The sequence below is a fragment of the Hyperolius riggenbachi genome, chromosome 8 (assembly GCF_040937935.1).
Source record: "Hyperolius riggenbachi isolate aHypRig1 chromosome 8, aHypRig1.pri, whole genome shotgun sequence".
Taxonomy (NCBI): Eukaryota; Metazoa; Chordata; class Amphibia; order Anura; family Hyperoliidae; genus Hyperolius; species Hyperolius riggenbachi.
Window position 1 is genome coordinate 125,569,390 of NC_090653.1, and position 22,942 is coordinate 125,592,331.

Sequence of the window (22,942 nt, forward strand, 5' to 3'; positions counted from 1 at the left end):
TGTAGAGAGAGCGGAGCTGTCCAGGGAGGCTGCACCGATCGCTGGAGCCATCCTGGGTAATGTATTAAGTGGCGTGATCAGGGGGTGCCGCCTACTTATACTAGCTAGTCTAGTGCTAGCTAAAGATTTTGCAGACATACAATCTTTTCCATTAACCTTGGGGGACTCCTGAGGCCAGTGAGCGGTATGCCCGACACACGCTAAGGCAGTTGTCATCAGCAGTGCACACTGCTTTTACATAGAAAGTATTCTATTGTTTCCAGTTCTCTATTATGCACAGATTTCTCACTTCGCACAATACCATAAAATTATGGAACTATGCATATTATTAACAGTGCAATTTCTTTTTTTTCTTGATGCTACAGAAATGTCAATATCAATACACGAGAAGAGTCAAGACAGGTGTCTGTGAGTGAGGAAAAGTGTCATGAAGAGGAAGAAACTCTCAATGTGGTGCAATCTCAAAATTTAGAGACCCTACCACCCTTTCAGCTGGCGGCTAAGTGGTTCTGACTTAGTGGACACACCCCTGGGATTTGGGAATCTCAATCTTCGGTCTTCCGTCCCTCCTGAAGTCCACAAGCCAAATTTTCAAAAGGTCTTTAACTGAAGTGAGCTCAGCCCCAATGTTTACAGCCTAGTAACAGAAGCTGAGATGCCACACGCAAAGGCTTTAGAAAAATAGTGATTGTAGCTATTTTGCTTCAATTTTAATTTAGGTCAATGGTAGCAGTTTGTTTAAAAAAAAAATCTGAAAAGCGGTGTGGCAGGACCCAAAGTAAACATGATAAAGAGCTCAGGATTTGCAGTGGCAAAGTTATCGACAATGAATCAATCCTGCATCTTGCATGGTCACGGCATACCTTCAGTACTGCGCCCAGATGTAGTATCCATGCCATTTAATTCTGACAATGGTATTCCTCATAATTGAGTACAGAAGAGAGCATAATAACTTGAATGGAGGGATTGGGAACACCGCATCTGTACAGATGAGAGCGGATCATGATAATGACCTGAACGGAGAGACTGGGACACCCCCTCTGTACAGATGAGCGGATCATGATAATGACCTGAACGGAGAGACTGGGAACACCCCCTCTGTACAGATAAGAGCGGATCATAATAATTACCTGAACGGAGAGACTGGGACACCCCCTCTGTACAGATGAGAGCGGATCATGATAATAACCTGAATGGAGAGACTGGGAGACCCTCTCTGCACAGATGAGAGCGGATCATGATAACCTGAATGGAGAGACTGGGACACGCCCTCTGTACAGATAAGAGGGGATCATGATAATGACCTGAATGGAGGGACTGGGACACCCCCTCTGTACAAATGAGAGCGAATCATGATAATAACCTGAATGGAGAGACTGGGAGACCCTCTCTGCACAGATGAGAGCGGATCATGATAACCTGAATGGAGAGACTGGGAACACCCCCTCTGTACAGATAAGAGCGGATCATAATAATTACCTGAACGGAGAGACTGGGACACCCCCTCTGTACAGATGAGAGCGGATCATGATAATAACCTGAATGGAGAGACTGGGAGACCCTCTCTGCACAGATGAGAGCGGATCATGATAACCTGAATGGAGAGACTGGGACACGCCCTCTGTACAGATGAGAGCAGATCCTGATAATGACCTGAATGGAGGGATTGGGAACACAACCTCTGTACAGATGAGAGAAGATCATGATAATAACCTGAATGGAGAGACTGGGAACACCCCCTCTGTACAGATGAGAGCAGATCATGATAATGACCTGAATGGAGGGATTGGGAACACAACCTCTGTACAGATGAGAGCGGATCATGATAATGACCTGAATGGAGGGATTGGGAACACAACCTCTGTACAGATGAGAGCGGATCATAATGACCTGAATGGAGGGATTGGGAACACAACCTCTGTACAGATGAGAGCGGATCATGATAATGACCTGAATGGAGGGATTGGGAACACAACCTCTGTACAGATGAGAGCGGATCATAATGACCTGAATGGAGAGACTGGGACACCCCCTCTTTACAGATGAGAGCAGATCCTGATAATGACCTGAATGGAGGGATTGGGAACACAACCTCTGTACAGATGAGAGCGGATCATAATGACCTGAATGGAGAGACTGGGACACCCCCTCTTTACAGATGAGATCATGATAATAACCTGAATGGAGAGACTGGGAACACCCCCTCTGTACAGATGAGAGCAGATCATGATAATGACCTGAATGGAGGGATTGGGAACACAACCTCTGTACAGATGAGAGCGGATCATAATGACCTGAATGGAGAGACTGGGAACACCCCCTCTGTACAGATGAGAGCAGATCCTGATAATGACCTGAATGGAGGGATTGGGAACACAACCTCTGTACAGATGAGAGCGGATCATAATGACCTGAATGGAGGGATTGGGAACACAACCTCTGTACAGATGAGAGCGGATCATGATAATGACCTGAATGGAGGGATTGGGAACACAACCTCTGTACAGATGAGAGCGGATCATAATGACCTGAATGGAGAGACTGGGACACCCCCTCTTTACAGATGAGAGAAGATCATGATAATAACCTGAATGGAGAGACTGGGAACACCCCCTCTGTACAGATGAGAGCAGATCCTGATAATGACCTGAATGGAGGGATTGGGAACACAACCTCTGTACAGATGAGAGCGGATCATAATGACCTGAATGGAGGGATTGGGAACACAACCTCTGTACAGATGAGAGCGGATCATGATAATGACCTGAATGGAGGGATTGGGAACACAACCTCTGTACAGATGAGAGCGGATCATAATGACCTGAATGGAGAGACTGGGACACCCCCTCTTTACAGATGAGATCATGATAATAACCTGAATGGAGAGACTGGGAACACCCCCTCTGTACAGATGAGAGCAGATCATGATAATGACCTGAATGGAGGGATTGGGAACACAACCTCTGTACAGATGAGAGCGGATCATAATGACCTGAATGGAGAGACTGGGAACACCCCCTCTGTACAGATGAGAGCAGATCATGATAATGACCTGAATGGAGGGATTGGGAACACAACCTCTGTACAGATGAGAGCGGATCATGATAATGACCTGAATGGAGGGATTGGGAACACAACCTCTGTACAGATGAGAGCGGATCATAATGACCTGAATGGAGGGATTGGGAACACAACCTCTGTACAGATGAGAGCGGATCATGATAATGACCTGAATGGAGGGATTGGGAACACAACCTCTGTACAGATGAGAGCGGATCATAATGACCTGAATGGAGAGACTGGGACACCCCCTCTTTACAGATGAGAGAAGATCATGATAATAACCTGAATGGAGAGACTGGGAACACCCCCTCTGTACAGATGAGAGCAGATCCTGATAATGACCTGAATGGAGGGATTGGGAACACAACCTCTGTACAGATGAGAGCGGATCATGATAATGACCTGAATGGAGGGATTGGGAACACAACCTCTGTACAGATGAGAGCGGATCATAATGACCTGAATGGAGAGACTGGGAACACCCCCTCTGTACAGATGAGAGCAGATCATGATAATGACCTGAATGGAGGGATTGGGAACACAACCTCTGTACAGATGAGAGCGGATCATAATGACCTGAATGGAGAGACTGGGAACACCCCCTCTGTACAGATGAGAGTGGATCATGATAATGACCTAAACGGAGAGACTGGGACCCCCCCCCCCCCTTCTCTGTACAGATGAGCGGATCATGATGATAACCTGAATGGAGAGACTGGGAATACCCCCTCTGTACAGATGAGAGCGGATCATAATAGCCTGAATGGAGAGATTGGGAACACAACCTCTGGATTAGCAAAAGTGCATCACCAGGACAATGATTTGATAGGACAGCCACTGCAAAGCAAGGTATTCTTTATTTGTATGTATATTTATTTATAAACTTCATTACATCTCATAAACCAGATTACGGCCTGTGATTTATCTGCACTCTGCCCCTCAGACTCTCTCCATTCTGTTTAGCTTGTGTACTGAGTAAATCCTTAGGCTCCGTACACACATAGAATTTTAATCTGCAGATGACCAATTTTACCACTGTCATGTGGTATGAGGCCTACAGATTTTGAACACTGGTTGCAGAGTCTTTTGGCAAGCCATTTATTAAGCTACGTACACACATACAACAACGATCGTTCGTTGTGAACGACAAACGATCTTTTAATTGATGAAAGAACCACTTAAGCAAAAGTAGCTTTTAAAAGTGTGTGTAACGATCTGATAGTTTAACGAACGATCCAGAACAACGTCACAGTAGAATACAGGAAAATGCGTGTTTTCTGCGATGAATGTGATGCCAACAAACGTTTGGCTCACGTCTAGCCATTATTATATCTTCTGTACAGTGAAGATGTCACATACTGTTCCTGGAAGTGACATCCTAGGAAGTTCCACCTGCACGTAACGAACGGTTCAAAACGTACGTTACACTATAAAACTAACGTTACGTATATTACATTACAGTACGAGAACTCATACTGTACGTATGTAGGTAGAGCATTTAGATAATACAGCATTGAAAACACATAAAAAAACACTCTGTCCTGTTTTAGTGTCCATTAAAACTACAGTTATGGTATAATCATGGAGCAATTAACGTGTCGGAGGACACATCCATAGAACAAACGTTAAATAACGAAAACCATGTGTTGTGCTTGCGCATTAAAAGGAAAACTTCTATGGAGATATAACGAAATGCACATGTCAAGCCTAGTACGAACGACCGTTTTCTAACCATGTACTCGTTTTACAAATGATCGTCATTTAAAAAAATCCGCCAAGGCAGATCTGTCATTTTTAACGATCTAGCTCATCCATCATTTGGCTTAATGATCGTTGGAGGTTTTCTTAAAACGATTGTCGTTTGAAATGATTGGGGAACAATGTGTGTACGCACTTTTCGGCCTGGGGCCCACTATCAGTGCTTTTCTAAGCGCGTGTGCTTTGAAAAGCTCTTGCTAATGTATTACTATGGAGGATTTAAAAAAAAATAAATAAATAAATAAAAAATCACATCCCTCAAGTGGATCACACACAGCATTACATTAGCAAAAGTTTTTCAAGTCACAAGTGCTTAAAAAAAGGCTTAGGCTAAGTTCACAGTGGGACAGTGCGATGAGAAAGTCGCAACGCAAAATCATAATGCGTATTAACGTTGCATACAGTAGATAAAGTGAAGCATACGGTCAATGAAAAGTATGCTTCCCTGCATTTAACCTGTGTGCTTAGAAGTAGTGCAGTGCATTACTATAACGCAACATTTACAAGGCGACGCTAACCTCGCACTGAAAATGCCGCATAGCCATAAAGGGGTTCTGTTAAAGGGGTTCTGTTGATGTTTAAAAAAACAAACTGCCATTTACCTGGGGCTTCCATCAGCCCCCTGCAGCTGGAATGTCCCACGCCGTCTTCTTCTGATGCGCCGTTCCCCGACGCCGGTAGCAGCATAATTCTTCGTCTAACTAGACAAATATAAGTGCAGCTGCGTGCCCACTTGCTCGCTCCCGCGCACATCAGCAGGGGCTTACGGCGCAGTACAGGAAAACTTCGTACTGTGCAGTAAGCTCCTGCTGACGGGAGCCGCGCAGTCGCACTTCTATTCATGTAGTTAGACGAATAATTACACCGGTGCCTGCGGCGGGGAACGGTGCATTGGAAGAGGACGGCGCGGGACATATCAGCTGCAGAGGGCCGATAGAAGCCCCAGGTAAGTGGCCGTTTTTTTGCTTTTTAAAACGTCAACAGAACCCCTTTAACATTGTCGTGCAGTAAAATAGGTTATGTGACTTTAAAATGCAGGACAATAATGTCCCACTGTAAACCTAGCCTTAGAAAAGTGCTGCTAGTGGGCTCTAGGCCTTGGGTTTACCTGCTTGAATGCTATGGTTTTAGACCATCTCATTCTTGCTTGAATGCTATGGTTTTAGACCATCTCATTGCTTTATTTTTATACCTGAGTGTTAAGAATAACATTGAGTTGTGTTTTGAGGTCTATAATTTGTTTTTAAAGGTACAGGGAGGGAGACCTTTTAGTAAGGTAAAGATTTAATGTTCTAGGTTCCCGCGGCTAGATCTCATGCTTCAGAGGCAACTCCAGTCATTTTGTCATTCCAGACGAGAACTTGTGCTCCACACCAAAGGCCCCCCCCCCCCCTTGATGCCTCCCACCAACCCAGTGAAAATAATCGTAAGGCACCAGCGTTTTACCAGAAGATAATCATAATGCAGCAGCGTTTCACCAGAAAATACACAACAAAGTCAGAGGACAGGAGGCACAAGGGGACAAAAGGCGGTACAATGGGGGACAGAATGAAACACAAAGGACGACAGGAGGTACACAGAGGGGCAGTGGTAGGTACAGGGGGATAGAAGGCATAAGGGCCAGAAGGAGGCATAGTGGGGGACAGATTGAGGCACAAAGGGGCCAAAAGGACGCACAGGGGGAAAGGAGGCATGGGGGGACTGAACGAGGCATACAGGGGACAGAAGGAGGCACAAATGGGGCAGAAGGAGACACAATGGGGGGGCAGAAAACAATCTCAAAGGGGGGCAGGAGGAGGCACAGGAAGACAGTAGGAGGCACAAAGGGGAACAGTAGGATGCACAAAGGGGGACAACAAAATGCACAAAAGGGGGACAGAAGAAGGCAGAGGGGATGTAAGGACTCACAGGAGGCAGAGGGGGACAGAAGAAGGCAGAAAGGGGCACAGAAGTAGGCAAAGGGGGGAAAGAGGTGGCACATGGGGCAGAGGTGGCACATGGGGACAGAATGAGGCACAAAAGGAGGCACATGAGGACAGAAGGAGGCAGAGTGGGGCTGAAAAAGGAACGGAGCAGAGGTAGCCCAAGGGGACATAAGGAGGCACATGGAGGCAGAGGTGGCACAGGGAGACAAAATGAGGCATGTGGAGACAGGAGGCACAAAAGGAGAGAGGAGACCTAAAGGGAGACAGAAGGACAAACAAGGGGTCAGACATGGCACAAGGGACTGAAGGAAGCACGAGGAGACAGGAGGAGGCACAAAAGAGACAGGAGGCACAAAGGGGGAAAAAGTATGCACAAGGCACAGAGAGACACAGTGGCAGCTGCCTGCAACTTACGCTAAGCAGATGCAGCAGAAGCAAGTAATAGAAAACCCATGGGGCAGCGCTTAGTCAGGGGCAGGGCTTCATCCCAGGGGCGTGGCTTCATCCAGCAACATGGCGCCCCCAGGACCAATTGCACTCCAGGCAATGGCCTGTACTGCCTATGCCTGAAGGCGCCCCTGCATGCCTTTTTAGCCACTGATGTCAATTTGATGAGCTTGCCTCACACGACCGGTTTGTGTGCTAGCTACAAGATGCTGAGAACCATGTCATCAGTAGCGTTCTTTAAAGGACACCCGAGGTGAAAATAAACTAATGACATTACCTATCCTCCTCTTAAAAATAACTTTTTAAGATCTTCCACAATTTTATTTAATATTAGAAATCTACTTTTTGTAAGTTTTTTTTCATTTGTTTTTGCTCAATGACACATTCATTGAAGTATGCCAGAGCTAATATCTATGAACTATTGATCCTTTTTATCTCTTTCCTGCTATCAGAAGTCATTTTCTGCTAGGAAGTTTTTTTTTTGTTTTTTTTTCTTTACAGCTGTAATTTCTTATGAGTGAGGGTCACACTGTAGTCTGACCCAGTGCTGACTTACAGGAACTGCCACTTATATACCTGATATTTAACTCTTTCAGGCAGAGAAAGAGAAAAAAAAAAGAAGGAACACCGCATAGTTATTTGTGTGCTTGGCACTGTAAACGCTGCATATTCAAGTGAATGGAAGCGCTTTTGTAGCCCTTGTTCCGTATTCTTGCCGTCGTTTGCACAAATGCTGTGTTCCGATCTCAATCTTTCGTTTCCACATGCCAAGTCTCCATGCTTCTCCCCCCATTACACTAGGTAGAACATAAATCTCTCCACCCAAACTACTACTGGACGCCTCTGTAAAGGAAGGTACAACACAGGAAATGAGTTTTCTGCTTTCATAGCCACTGTCAGAATCGAAGCGATACTTTGTTTAGCCTATGGCTGCTGTACTAAGAATTCTGATTCCGCATACTGACAGTACATCACAAAATCAGACATACATATTACTCAAATTCCATAGATATAACTGGCAAGCGGATCTATCCTTATTAGATCAAATGTGACAAGTACTGTCATGGTTTGTGACGTTGTATTGTACAGTGAATACTGAACCAAAGTTGACATTCTTCTAACAGAATAACCTTCAATCCATTTATTTAAAAGAAAAATGTTAGTATGAGATTTATATTTTTTGTTACTAAATTGTATGTGTGATTCAACTGAGGGCTCCTTCACATCTTAATAGGACACAGAGGCATGTTCTGTGCACAATGACATGCCTCTGTGTCCTCCTGATGCCGCTGCCGTTCCCCCTCCCAGGCCCTGCTGTTGCCCTTGAAGAATACAGGCTAGCTACAATCTGCTTGTTACTTACCTTCTGTTTACCTGCAACCTGTCAATCGGTGTCCTCCACATTACCTCCCCCATTACATGGCTCTCCCACTGCTCCCCGCCTCCACTAGCTTCCTCCAATCAGAAGCGAAGCCGTGACCCAGTGGGGAGCCATGTAATGGGGAGGCAATGCAGAGGACACTGACAGGCTGCAGGTAAACGGAAGGCAAGCGACAAGCATATTGTCGCTAGCCTGTCTGTATTATTCAGGGGGAACAGCAGAGCCCAGGGGGAGACTGACAGTAGAAAGACACAGAGGCATGTCATTGTGCACAGAACATGCCTCTGTGTCCTATTAAGATTTAAAAAGTCTGCCTCGCCTTTTATAGCATACGTTTCCAGTCCGTGGGGAGAGGCAGCAGTCATGCTGGAGGGGTATAGCAGGGAGGATGGGGTGGCAGCGGTCGGCAGGGAGGAAGGAACCCCCGCCCCCCCCCCCCCTTCCCACACCTGGGTCCCCTGTCCCCGCTACCCCTCCAGCTACTTTCTAAAACTTGTTAAAATGTATAATGGGAGTGAGCAAGGAGCTTACCTACTTCCCCTGCTTCGATTCATGATCCGGTTCTTTTTCATGCATCGATTCAAATGAATCGATTCATTGAAAAGAACCGAACTTTCCATCACTACGCGTCACTGCCTGCAATGCCGCCCTCTATACTTCAGAGGGCGGCATTGCAGGCAGTGACACTAGTGATGGGAAGTTCGGCTCTTTTTAATGAATCGATTCATTTGAATCAATTCATTAAAAAGAACCGGATCATGAACCGAAGCTCCCTGCCATTATACATTTTAACATGTTTTGCGGAAACTAGCTTGAGGGGTAGCAGGGACAGGCGTTCTTCATTAATTTACACACATTTACTGTTTAATACTTTTTTTTTTTTTCATATAATTTACAATGTCTCGGAGGGGCAGAGCTGCCCCCTTCCTAGCTGGTCCACTGCCAGCCAGTGGACACCAAGCTGCTGCGGAGGGAGCTTAGAGAAGAGCAATGCATTTTGACCTTTTTCACCCCCAGGGTCATCGCCCCATTGATGTGAGCTATGTCCATACCAGTAAGCTATACCAGTTGTCTGGCTGTCCTGCTGAACAGCAGTGTCTGAATCACAAGCATGCAGCAGGTAATCTTGTCAGATTTGTGTCAAAGAGCTGATCTGCATGCTTGTTCAGAAACTATGGTTAAAATTATGTAGGGGCAGAGGATCAGCAGGACAGCCAGGAAATGTGCTTGAAAGGAGCTATGGAAGCCTCCCTATCCCTCTCGTCTTGGGTGTCCTTTAAAGAGAATCTGTATTGTTAAAATCGCACAAAAGTAAACATACCAGTGTGTTAGGGGACATCTCCTATTACCCTTTGTCACAATTTTGCCGCTCCCCGCCGCATTAAAAGTAGTCAAAAACTGTTTTAAAAAGTTTGTTTATAAACAAACAAAATGGCCACCAAAACAGGAAGTAGATTGATGTACAATATGTCCACACATAGAAAATACATCCATACACAAGCAGGCTGTATACAGCATTCCTTTTGAATCTCAAAAGATCATTTGTGTGTTTACCTTCTGTCCCCTTCTTCTCTCATGCACTGAACATTACAGGCTTCCTGCAGACAGCTCTGCCTGTGCCTGTGTTTGTAATTCCTCAGTATGTGTCAGCCAGCTACTTTCACAGAGGAGGATTTTTATCCAGCTCTCTTCTATTACTGATAAGATAGCAGAGAAGCTGCTGGCTTATGTAAATAAAACACACACTAGAGCAGTGGTCCTCAAACTAAGGCCCGCGGGCCGAATGTGGCCCCCTAAGGCTTTCTTACCGGCCCCACACACAGAAAATGTATTGCTTATAAATGCAGTCAGCTACATCTTTGAATATTGGTGGTCCACATATGGAATAGCAGTGCAGCACCCCCCATCCACATGGAAGCCAGAAAGCAGAAATTTTGCTGGTTTCCAATCAAATTCCACATCAGGTTACACTGCTGTCCAATTGGCTTGCAGATTGTCACCTGGGTATGCTTCACTGTCTGGTCCGCAAAGACTTCTACATCATTTTATGTTTACTCCGGCCCCCCAGCGGTCTGAAGTATGTTGACCCAGCCCTCAACCCAAAATGTTTGGGGACCCCTGCACTAGAGTGTGCATAGAGGAACAGACCAGCACTGGAGAACTTGGCAGCCTTCCAGACACAGGCCGACAAGTCTGACAGGGGAAAGATACATTGATTTATTACAGAGACTGTAATGGTACAAAGTGCTGCAGTGAGCCAGAACAGATTAGAATAGGTTTAGGAACTTGTAGGATGGTAGAAAAAACGTTGTAATTTTTGTTACAGAGTCACTTTAAAGGATACCACAACTGAAATGTGACATAATGAGATAGACATGTGTATGTACAGTGCCTAGCACACAGATAACTATGCTGTGTTCCTTTTTTTCTTTCTCTGCCTGAAAGAGTTAAATATCAGGTATGTAAGTGGCTGACTCAGTCCTGACTCAGACAGGAAGTGACTACAGTGTGACCCTCACTGATAAGAAATTCCAACTATAAAACACTTTCCTAGCAGAAAATGGCTTCTGAGAGCAAGAAAGAGGTAAAAAAGGGGAATTTCTTATCAGTGAGGGTCACACTGTAGTCACTTCCTGTCTGAGTCAGAACTGAGTCAGCCGCTTACATACCTGATATTTAACGCTTTCAGGCAGAGAAAGAAAAAAAGGAACACAGCATAGTTATCTGTGTGCTAGGCACTGTACATACACATGTCTATCTCAATATGTTACATTTCAGTTGGGGTATCCTTTAAGAATGCCAGGGACTGCAATTGCATCATAAGGGCGAGATGGGTGGAGACAGGGCTGTCACATATAAATATCCTATTTGTATGCTGCCTTACAAACTCCAATTCTTTCATACCATGTGATAGAACATCGAGAGGCGAATTATTCAATCTTGTCCTTCAGTGTGGGCTTTTAACTACCAGGATCACAAGGTCAGCGTCCTCTTTATGTAGAAGACCATTTTCTGAGTGAAAGCATTTCTTGAAGACTTTGATCCCCACCATCTTCTTACTCTACTGGAGAAGGTTTTCATACAAGTGGCTCACAATCTTTCTTCTACCACCCATTCGCTGAATGCTGATCCTAATGGCAACCGAAGCTGAGGGGAATACCAATGATGCCATTGTTGACCCCTTTTATAAAGTGCTAATTGCTTGGCTGCTGTCACTTTGCTTGGCTGAAAGGTTGATCTTTTGGCTTCAGCTACTATTCTGTTTTAAAAAGAAATAAAGATGGCAGAGAGAATATTCCTCTTAGAAGTACCCTCTAGCACCACTTAACTGTGGTAGCCCTCTATAAATGTGTATTTCAGTTATTTGAAGTACCTGAGTTGATGAAGAAAAATTCTGCTGAGATGGAAAACCTATAACTGACCCCTTGAAGAAAACAAAAGCCAAGTTACGTCTGATTCAGTGTCGGACCGGGAAGTGGAAAAACTGAGGAAATCCACCTGCTGGCCAAGCAGCAGTAACCCTGTGTTATCACTCCCAAAAGAAACCTGCAGCAAGTCTTTACTGTGAGCAGCAACACCTGATTACTGCTACCTGGCCAGCAAGTGTATTTCCTCAGTATTGGTTTTATTTTTTTCTTAAAGGGACTCCGAGCAGTGCAGAAACTATGGAAAGATGCACATCATTTTAAAGCTCTCTTTTTCCTCTTTCCAATGATATATAAACCGCCACCCTACGCCTTTTAGTTTTCGCTATTTTCGCGATTGAAATTGCCGCGGCCGCGATTTCGATCGTAAAAATAGAGAAAACTAAAAGGCATAGGGCAACGATTTAGGTGTCGTCAGAAAGAGGAGAAAGAGAGCTTTAAAATGATATCCATCAAGCCATAGTTATATTGTATTACACAGGGCGAATTTTTGTCAAAGTCAGCAGCTGCATTCAGCAGAATGGAGCTGCTGACACTGGGGAAAGTGTCGTCCTGTGTAATACAATATAACTATGGCTTGATGGATATCATTTTAAAGCTCTCTTTCTCCTCATTCTGACGACACCTAAATCGTTGCCCTATGCCTTTTAGTTTTCTCTATTTTCGCGATCGAAATCGCGGCCGCGGCAATTTCAATCGCGAAAATAGCGAAAACTAAAAGACGTAGGGTGGTGGTTTATATATCATTGGAAAGAGGAGAAAGAGAGCTTTAAAATGATGTGCATCTTTCCATAGTTTCTGCACTGCTCGGAGTCCCTTTAAAGAGAATCTGTACTGTGAAAATCTTACATAAACTTCCCAACCTGTTTGTCTTCTCCTAGCCCCCTCTGTGACATTTTTGCCGCACCCCGCTGCTTTCTTGGTGATAAAATCACTGTTTTATTCATTGTTTTGTAAACAATGAAGATTGCCACTAAACAGGAAATGCATAATCAGAGCAGGTGCCCGTTTGCAGTGGCTCCTCTCAAGCCTGACTTGACTGCTGAAATGTTACTCCCACTTGTTGCCTTAGCTGCTTGTCTGGGCTTTGCACTGATCATTCTGCACTCACAGCTATTCACAAGGTCACAGCTCCGTGAGCCTCCCAGACAGGCTGGCTGTGAGCAGACACCTTGCCTGTGACTCATACACACAGCACACAGGAGAGCAGAGGGGGGCGTAGAGGGGGCGTGCCTAACTTCTCCCTATTATAGCAGAGGCAGCACATTCCTCCCTGGGTCAACAAAGCTTGACAAAGAAAGGAAGATTAGATATATTACAGAGACAGTGCAACTAGAAAATGCTGCAGTAATGCAGACCACATTAGAACAGGTATAGGAACTTATAGGATAGAAGAAATAAGGCTGAACATTTTGTTACAGAGTCTCTTTAAAGGAAATTTCAAGGAGTTCCCCAGACTCTCTACAGGGGACATCATCACACCATAAAACCTACTTCTGCATACCACTGAACTCATTAGGGTCTCCTATTTTAGCCTGGCTACATTTGGGAGTAAAACACTCACTGCATGTAAATATGCACCTCTAGAGGAGAAAAAAAAACATTCCTTCTGCTTATTGTTGTTGAAAATCAGAAGTTTTTTTTCTTAAAACAGAAGGTATTTGCAATGATTCAGGTTGGAGTGAGGTCTGAGGTGTCCCCCACAATGCATCACTACTGAATAAGCAAATCATCTTAGTTGTCCCAGATAGCTAAGCACACCTACAGATCTGCTGGAATGCAATGATGTGTCAGCTTGTTCATATTACAGAGTCAAACTAATCCAACATGCATACAGGCTGTTTTGGATCCTCATCAGTGCATGCCATGGATGAATGTGGCTCTAAGGGGTAGGACTTGATACACCCAGAGGTACATTGTCCAGCAAGCTCATGGTGAACCAGAACTCCTAGGAGTGTGTATGGGGCTGAAAGAGACCAAAAAGCCTCCTTACTAGAGTTGGGCCGAACCTCCGATTTTAGTTGATCGGAGTTGATCCTCCGATCAACTGGAAAAATGATAGAAAACATGTTTCAAAAGCTCTAATACCTGGAGCCACACCTAATTGAGTGAAATACACATCACTGCTGGAGGACCTTCCCTCCTCCAAGCAAGGTCCTTTATACCATTTGCCTGCCTACACTAATTAGTTATGGGACAGCTGCTACACACTCTGCTAGGAAGGTTTTAATTTCCCTCCTCCCTCCACCCTTCTACCGGAGGGAGGAGGGTCTCTTCTGCCAGGGAATTATACTATTTTAAAAACCAGTATACATCATACCATAGCTGGGGATACATACATGAGTATACATCATACCATAGCTGGGAATTGAACCCAGATCTCACTGTGTGGTGGGCACGTCACCCTAAGCACTGTACCACTACAGAAGTAAGTGAAGCTAGCCTAAAATTTAACATTTATGCTCAATGCAATAGAACCATTAGGTTGCTTAAAGGAGAACTGTAGTGAGAGGTATATGGAGGCTGCCATATTGATTTCCTTTTAAGCTATACCAGTTGCCTGGCAGCCCTGCTGATCTATTTGGCTGCAGTAGTGTGAATCACACCAGAAACAAGCATGCAGCTAATCTTGTCAGATCTTACAAAAATGTCAAACACCAGATCATACCATAGCTGGGAATCGAACCCAGATCTCACTGTGTGGTGGGCACGTCACCCTAAGCACTGTACCACTACAGAAGTAAGTGAAGCTAGCCTAAAATTTAACATTTATGCTCAATGCAATAGAACCATTAGGTTGCTTAAAGGAGAACTGTACTGAGCGGTATATGGAGGCTGCCATATTGATTTCCTTTTAAGCTATACCAGTTGCCTGGCAGCCCTGCTGATCTATTTGGCTGCAGTAGTGTGAATCACACCAGAAACAAGCATGCAGCTAATCTTGTCAGATCTTACAAAAATGTCAAACACCAGATCATACCATAGCTGGGAATCGAACCCAGATCTCACTGTGTGGTGGGCACGTCACCCTAAGCACTGTACCACTACAGAAGTAAGTGAAGCTAGCCTAAAATTTAACATTTATGCTCAATGCAATAGAACCATTAGGTTGCTTAAAGGAGAACTGTAGTGAAAGGTATATGGAGGCTACCATATTGATTTCCTTTTAAGCAATACCAGTTACCTGGCTATCCTGCAGATCCTCTGCCTCCAATACTTTTAGCCCTAGACCCTGAACAAGCATGCAGCAGATCTGGTGTTTGACATTTTTGTAAGATCTGACAAGATTAGCTGCATGCTTGTTTCTGGTGTGATTCACACTACAGTGGCTGGATAGTGTACTGGTTAAGGGCTCTGCCTTTGACATGGGAGACCAGGGTTTGAATCCTGGCTAGGTCAAGTACCTATTCAGTAAGGAGTTCAAGGCAAGACTCCCTAACACTGCAGGGTGGCCTCTTGAGCGTGTCCCTGTGGCTGCAGCTCTTGAGCGCTTTGAGTCCGACAGGAGAAAAGCGCTATACAAATGTTTGGATTATTATTATTATTACTGCAGCCAAATAGATCAGCAGGGCTGCCAGGCAACTGGTATAGCTTAAAAGGAAATCAATATGGCAGCCTCCATATACCTCTCACTACAGTTCTCCTTTAAGGGCTCTTTCACATCAGACAACGCGAACAGGAGCCGTTCTCCTGCACGCGTTGTCTGCCTGCGGCGTGTCGTCGGGCATCTGCGGTGCGACGCAATCAGTGGCGGTAGCTGGTAATTAAACCCAACGGAAAACGCCGGCTCGCGGGTGCGTTGGAGTAAAAACTGCGCCCGGGTGCGTCGGAACCGCAACGCATCGAAACGCAGCATCGAGTGTGAAAGGTAAAATGAAAGTCTATGGACTTTCATCTTACCTTGGTTAACGCAAACGGCTTCCGTTTGCGTTAACGCAGAAAGTCTGCCCTAATGTGAAAGAGCCCTAATGGTTCTATTGCGTTGAGCATAAATGGTACATTTTAGGCTAGCTTCACTTACTACTGTAGTGGTACAGTGCTTAGGGTGACGTGCCCACCACACAGTGAGATCTGGGTTCAATTCCCGGCTATGGTATGATGTATACTGGTTTTTAAAATAGTATAATTCCCTGGCAGAAGAGACCCAGGGAGGAGGGAATAGGTAGAAGGGTGGGAGGCCAATTAAAATCTCCCTAGCAGAGTGTGTAGCAGCTGTCCCATAACTAATTAGTGTAGGCAGACAACTGAGTCAAATGGTATAAAGGGACCTAGCACTGAAAGCAGTGTGTTTGACAATAACATGTCTGCTGACAGTGAAATGGAGGCTAAAAATTTTGCTCAATACAGCATTATGGGGCGAATCGAACTTCCGCAAAAGTTCGCCTGATGCAGGCGAACGCGAACCCCCAAAGTTCGCCTGGAACCGTTCGCCGGCGAACCGTTCGGCCCATCTCTACTCCTTACTAAGAGCCATATTGATCCATGCAATGCACGGAGGAGGATCCAGAGCCGGGACAAGGTCTTCCAGCACCCAAGGCTGAGACACCAAAGTGTGCCCCTCCATCCCTCCCACCCCAGCTGTCACACACTGATTGCTATTAGACTAAGAAGCGCCCCAGGGCTCCTACCCCCCCCCCCCCCCCCAACACCTTAATCTCTAGATATCTGGCTTGCAGTCACTGCCATGTAGCCCCTTTTCTTATTTATCTCTGCTTCAACATAATAGGGGAATGATAGCTGAGTGAGTTGTGCCTCCTCCTACACTTCTCCCTGATGCTGGAGCCTCTCGCGCCTCTGCCTCAGCACACCCTGGGAGGATCAACCAATCGGAAACAGTCTGTATGCATGTTGGATTAGTTTGGCTCTGTAATATGAACAAGCTTGAGGGCCCGTTTCCACTTGTGCGGTGGGAATCGCCGCGGTAAAAATTTGCATGCGGATGCAAATTTCATATGCGGGTATATGCGAATTTTCATGCGAATCCGCATACAATTTCGCATGGATGACGATGTATGCGAATTTAACCATGGCAGTGCCTGTGTGCTTTTCCATTGATTCCATGCGAAATCGTATGCGAATTCGCATGAAAATTTGCATACCAATACCGCATGCGAATTCCCTATTAAATACATTGTATGCGATTCGCATTGCGGTATGCGAATTCTGATGGCTCTGCCGTGCAGATTTTTGCTGCACAGAAAAACGCAAAGGAATCCTGACAAGTGGAAACAGTCCCATCCACTTGTATTGGCTATGCGAATTCGCATGCGGCAAACGCATGCAAATTCACGATAGTGGAAACGGGCCCTCACACATCATTGCAGATCTGGAGGTGTGTTTAGCTATCAGGGGCAACAAAGAGATGGTTTGCAAATTCACCAGTGATGCACTGTGGGTCACCTCAGAGCTCACTCTTGCCTGAATAATCGCAAATACTTATTGTAGTTGTATGTATGTCTTGTTTTGTTTTTTTGTTTTCTCTTTTGAAGCTTCCTGAAACCAAGCTAAGCAGCAGGCAAGTGAGTCAGCCAGCCTGGTATCCCAGATCCACTGCTGTGCTTGCAAACCTGGATGTTCTGGGACTCGCCCTGAATTTCAGTGGGTATCCTACTGATTTTATTGGTGTATTATAGTTGAAGCATACATTTTTGGCCAGGATGACCATTGTGTTAAAGAAGGTAAAGTAAATCACAAATGTGTAACAAATAATTGTAATACTCATTACGGGTGGGCATTTAACATAAAGAGCTGACAAATCTGTACTTAAACAGGTGTATGTAGAGTACATTAAAAAGATGGACACTATATAAAGAATAAATATTTATAGGTTGCACCTGCGCAGAAGAGCACAACTGGCACAAGCGAGATGAATTACCGGGGCTGATGGCAGACGAATGGAGCCACCTGGGAGGACGGCGAGGGACCCAGCGGTGTTCATAGGGCTGCAGGAAGACCTGGGCAAGTATAAAATATAAAGATCTTATTACTGATCTCGGGTTTCCTTTTTTTAAGATGAAAATCTTTGAACCCATTTCCTTCTCAAGTGTTTAAAAGATCTAGTGAATACTATCGGTATATCCGTTCCCTCCAATGCGGTGCATTGATGAATATCATGCAGATGGAAACATTGTGTTTTTAATTTACAATACTCTAATAAACTAGAGCAGATTCTCAGTAGAAATTCAGTAGGCCCAGGTCTTTATGCTTGGCATTACATACCCACAGTGCTCCTGTCTCGTGTTCATTGTTTGGTCAAAGCAAGAAGTGTTGAGGCAGATCCTCGACCAGGCTTTCTCAAGCAGATTTCCCTGGAAACCCAGGATTCCTGCAGGAGTTCCTTGACATTTTACCCCATCATGAGGGAAGTATAATAGAGTACATTATAATAGGGAGTACTGTAAAAAGAAGCACTAAATTGGGGTCAGAATAATAATGAGCACAGTATATTGAGTGGTAGTGTAATAGGGGGTAATCAAATTAACAGCCTCACCTACTTTTAAAGACCATGCCTCCTGAAAAATAAATGCAGGGGTTCCTCAAGATCAAAAAAATGTTTGCAGAGGTTCCTTGAAATCCAAAAGTTATTTGCAGGGTTCCTCCAGGATAAAAAAAGGTTGAGAAAGGCTGTCCTAGACACTGGGCTAAAGTCAAAAAGATTTACCGCATTCGGAAATTAAACCAGATGGAAACTAATGCCAGACTCTACTATGACCACTCTGATATGTATTTACTGACACCGTACTCTTCTTGTCTTACAGGTATGAATCTGGCGTGTTCCTCTATGAATGCACTCACTAGACTTGTGATCTGCTAATCTGCATTGCTTTGTTCTTCTAGTATGAATCTACAATCGTGCCTCCTTCCTCCCATGGTACCAATCAAGCATGGCTAGATAGCGTACTGGTTAAGGGCTCTGCCTCTGAGACTGGAGACCTGGGTTCAAATCTAAGCTCTTCCAGTTCAGTAATCCAGCACATATGGAGTAGGAGACCTGGGTGAGATTCCTGAACACTGCTACTGCCTATAGTGGTTGCAGCTCTGGCGCTTGGAGTACACCAAGAGAAAAGTGTGATATAAATGTTCTGTAATTGAGCTCAGGTGTGACAAGGACGGTTCACATGATGAGCCAGTGGCTCGTTTTGGCAAGCTCAAACGATTTTATGCTACTGAACAGTTGACGGTAAGCTCTTTGAGATGAACAATCCCATTAATCCCAATGTGGGCCATGGTGGATCCAAATGACGGGGATGGACGCCAGGAGCCTTCACTCTGCACAGTTTAAAGAGATGCAAACTGTTGTTGTCCACATCCACTGGCCCTATAAAACCAGACCTATTGGTCAGCCAGCTCCTGGCCATATAAAACTAGGCCTATTGGTCAATCATGTTTAATGTGCATTAGAATAACCAGAATCGAACCAGATGGAACCAGACTCTGCCCGGCTGCTTTAATTCAGCACTTTGATTTGATCCACTCAGATTCACAAATTTTTTTTTTCTTTCCTCTTGACTGTTCTTTTGCTCTGCTCAGTTTCCCAAAAAACACTTCATGCATTGCACCCCCACATTGTATAACACTGTGTATAACTCTCTCCCTCACTGTTAACCTCTCATCTTCTCATTCCTCTTCCTAATTTTTTTTACTTGTAAAAGCACACTTCCCTGTAGTCCTTAATCAAAACCCTGAATATCTCTGCCTGAACTCCTCCCTCTGCCTCCTACTCTTTGTTGCTGGGGACATCTCACCAAACCGGGGGCCCTTCTCTGCCACCTCACAATGCTGATTCCTAGCCACATTACCAGGTATTGCAATTTGCCTGCATATACTAACCGCATCAATCTTTAAAAAAAAAAAATATATATATATATTTTCTCTCTATATATCTCATCCTACCTTTTTGTTTTGTCACCACTTCTCCCCTCATTTGTATCTGTTGTATTTTAGAACGCCCAGTGCATCTGTGGTAAACGTTACCATATTTATGGCCTTGTCATTAACCATTCCTTTAGCTTTCTAAGCCTTACAGAAACCTAACTGATTAAATCTAACAGTCTTACCTGCTGCATTCTTATAGTGGACTGCATTTCAGCTACCCCCCTAAAAGTGATGACCGTGTGTTTCCTCAGATCACTGCTCCTTTAAACCTGTATTCTCTCTCCAACCAACCCTTCATTTCGAGGTTTACTCTGTCGGCATCTATTCTCCCTCCAAACTACAAACAGCAATTCTCTATTGCTTTTGTGGCCCCGCTAATCTATTCTTTGACCTCTCCTCCACATGGCTTCTCCAGTTTCTTTCTACTAAGACATTTCTACTATTACAGGGAACTTTAACATCCTTGTTGACACAAACAGCTACGGTGCCACCTCTCTTCTGTAACCAATGTCTTCATATGATCTCTCCCAGTGGTTCTCTGCTGCTCACTTGGATGGTCATACACCTGACTGCAGCTCACCTGGATGGCCATACACCTCACTGCATCTTTACCTGTCTTTGTTTTCTTAATTAACTTGCAAACTCTCCCGTTCCCATTGTTTAATCACAATCTACTAATTTCACCTTCATGGTTCCAAACTTGGATTTCAATGTCATTGTTTAAGATCCCTATGATTTAGATTGTGAAGAGTGCAGGGTTCCACTTATACTCCACCTCTTGGTAGTTTTTAACTAGTTTTTCAAGCATAACAGTGCTACTGATTGATATTGGTATATATATGTATGTATATGTATATAATATAATATATATGTATATAATATATATGTATATATATATGTATATATGTATATGTATATGTATATATGTATATATGTATGTATATGTGTATATATATATATATATACCTATTGTAAAATGATCTCATCAATGCACCTGTAGGAATGCTTGCTTGCTTACGGTTGAGTTTTTGTTTTTCTTGTGTTTGTTCATATACAAAATTCAATAAAATTGTTTTTTTAAAAAAAATGTTTTTCCTTTCTGCCACTCTCTCACAAAAACGCACACTGTATGCAGTATCTAGCTCAGAGCTGTCATATTCTCTTTTCTTCAAGCATGGCCACAATCTTAAATGGTTATTGAACACCTTTATCTCTCCGCTGCTACCACCTTTCTCACCCCCACCACCCACAACAAGATGTTGCCATGTACTTCACAGAGAATGCACAAAATACAATGGGACTCCATAGTACAGTCCCAAACTTCAGTGCACACTTGACTCCTCGGTCATGCTCTTCCCCTTTGGGTAGCCTCTCTCCTCTATTTTCCAGATCATACCCTAGTAGGTGCAAATTAGATACAGTTCCTCCCCATCTCATTCCCCAGCATTAATCAGTTTTTGCGTGTTTATTTGTTTGTTTTTTTTCCTGCTCTTCTAGCTCCCTCCAAATTGTCCTATTCACTAGAATCTAATCATCCTTCATCCAAGAAGAAACAAAAATCACACCAATACTGGGAGGAATGGGGGGAAAAAAAGCTCTGGTCTTCCAACTACCATCCAGTTTCACTTCTCCCCTTTCTCATCAAAACTACTGGAACAGCACATCTATTCAAGTAACTTCATAACTACCTTTCCACGAACTCCCTAATTATCTTTAGCCTGGTTTTCGCTCCCCAAAGCTGCTAATGCTCTTTCAACAGCCAAGTCTGAAGGTTCCTATTTTGTGCTTATCCTTCTTGATCTGTCCTCTGCCTTTTGATATCCTGAGGTCCCCAACCTCAGGTCCGCAGCCTGGTTCCAATCCGTGGGCTGTGCCGGTCCCTGGGCCTGCTCTATCTCTCCATGTCATGAAAAGCAAACAAAACACATTACTGGGAGCACCATCCTCTCAGCGCCATACAGCTCCCAGCTGCAGCATATGCCGTATAGCTCCCGATACATGACAAGCATCCACAGAAGCTGTGTGCCGTAGCACAGCTGGTGGCTATGAGGAAAGGACCGCATACCGGGTGACATGGTATGGCTGCTCATCATGTGGCCTAACACAGTTTGTGTGTGTGGTTGGGGGGGGGGGGGGGGGGGAGGGGGGGAGGAAGAATTACCCACATTTTGTTGGGGGAAGGTCGGGCCATAGTTGTTTATAAGGTTGTTGCGGTGAGAGGAAAGCTGGACACACTGGCCCGTATGCAATTAACGGTAACTTTTTTCCTGAGAGTTTTCTCCTAGGAGATAATTTTTCAACTTTTTTTAAAATAACCTTTTATCACTTTGCAATAGAAAATGTACCAAAAAGTAGGTGAAAAGGTACCATAAAATCAATTCTGAGTTTTCTTGCTTGCAGGTAATTTAAAGGGCATTTTATTTTAAGTTGTGAAAATATCAAATAGGCCTGGGGCACACCAGAGGAGTTTTTCTGAGCATTTTGAGTTTTTAAATCTGCTGCTAAGGTTATCCTATGTGTCTGTGCACACTGGAGCAATGAGGTTTTGTAAAAAACCCCATAGCATTACCTTGGGAAGAGCTTTTGAAACCTCTAAAAGCTCTTCCCAATGTAATGCTATGGGGTTTTTTACAAAACCTCATTGCTCCAGTGTGCACATACACATAAGATAACATTAGCAGCAGATTTAAAAACTCAAAACGCTCAGAAAAACTCTTCTGGTGTGCCCCAGGCCTTAGGAGTAAACTCAGGAGAAAAAGTAAATTGCATATGGACCACTATGTGGTTAGATGGGCTCTCATGGTTTTCCTATTCTTCTCCCACACTTCCGGGACTTCTCTCCAAACCACAGACATTGTACCCCCCTCCCCAGCACCACACCCGAGTCACCAGACAAATTAGATTGGAGGGTGAATTCAGATGTAAATGATCATCCTTGCCTCAAACTTGGTACACTGTGTGTAACAATCTGTGCGTGGAGATTAACGTGACTAAACAAGAACAGACTATCACTTGCAAGGAAATACTGACGTCTGCACAATGGATTTGAAAATGAATAAATATTTATT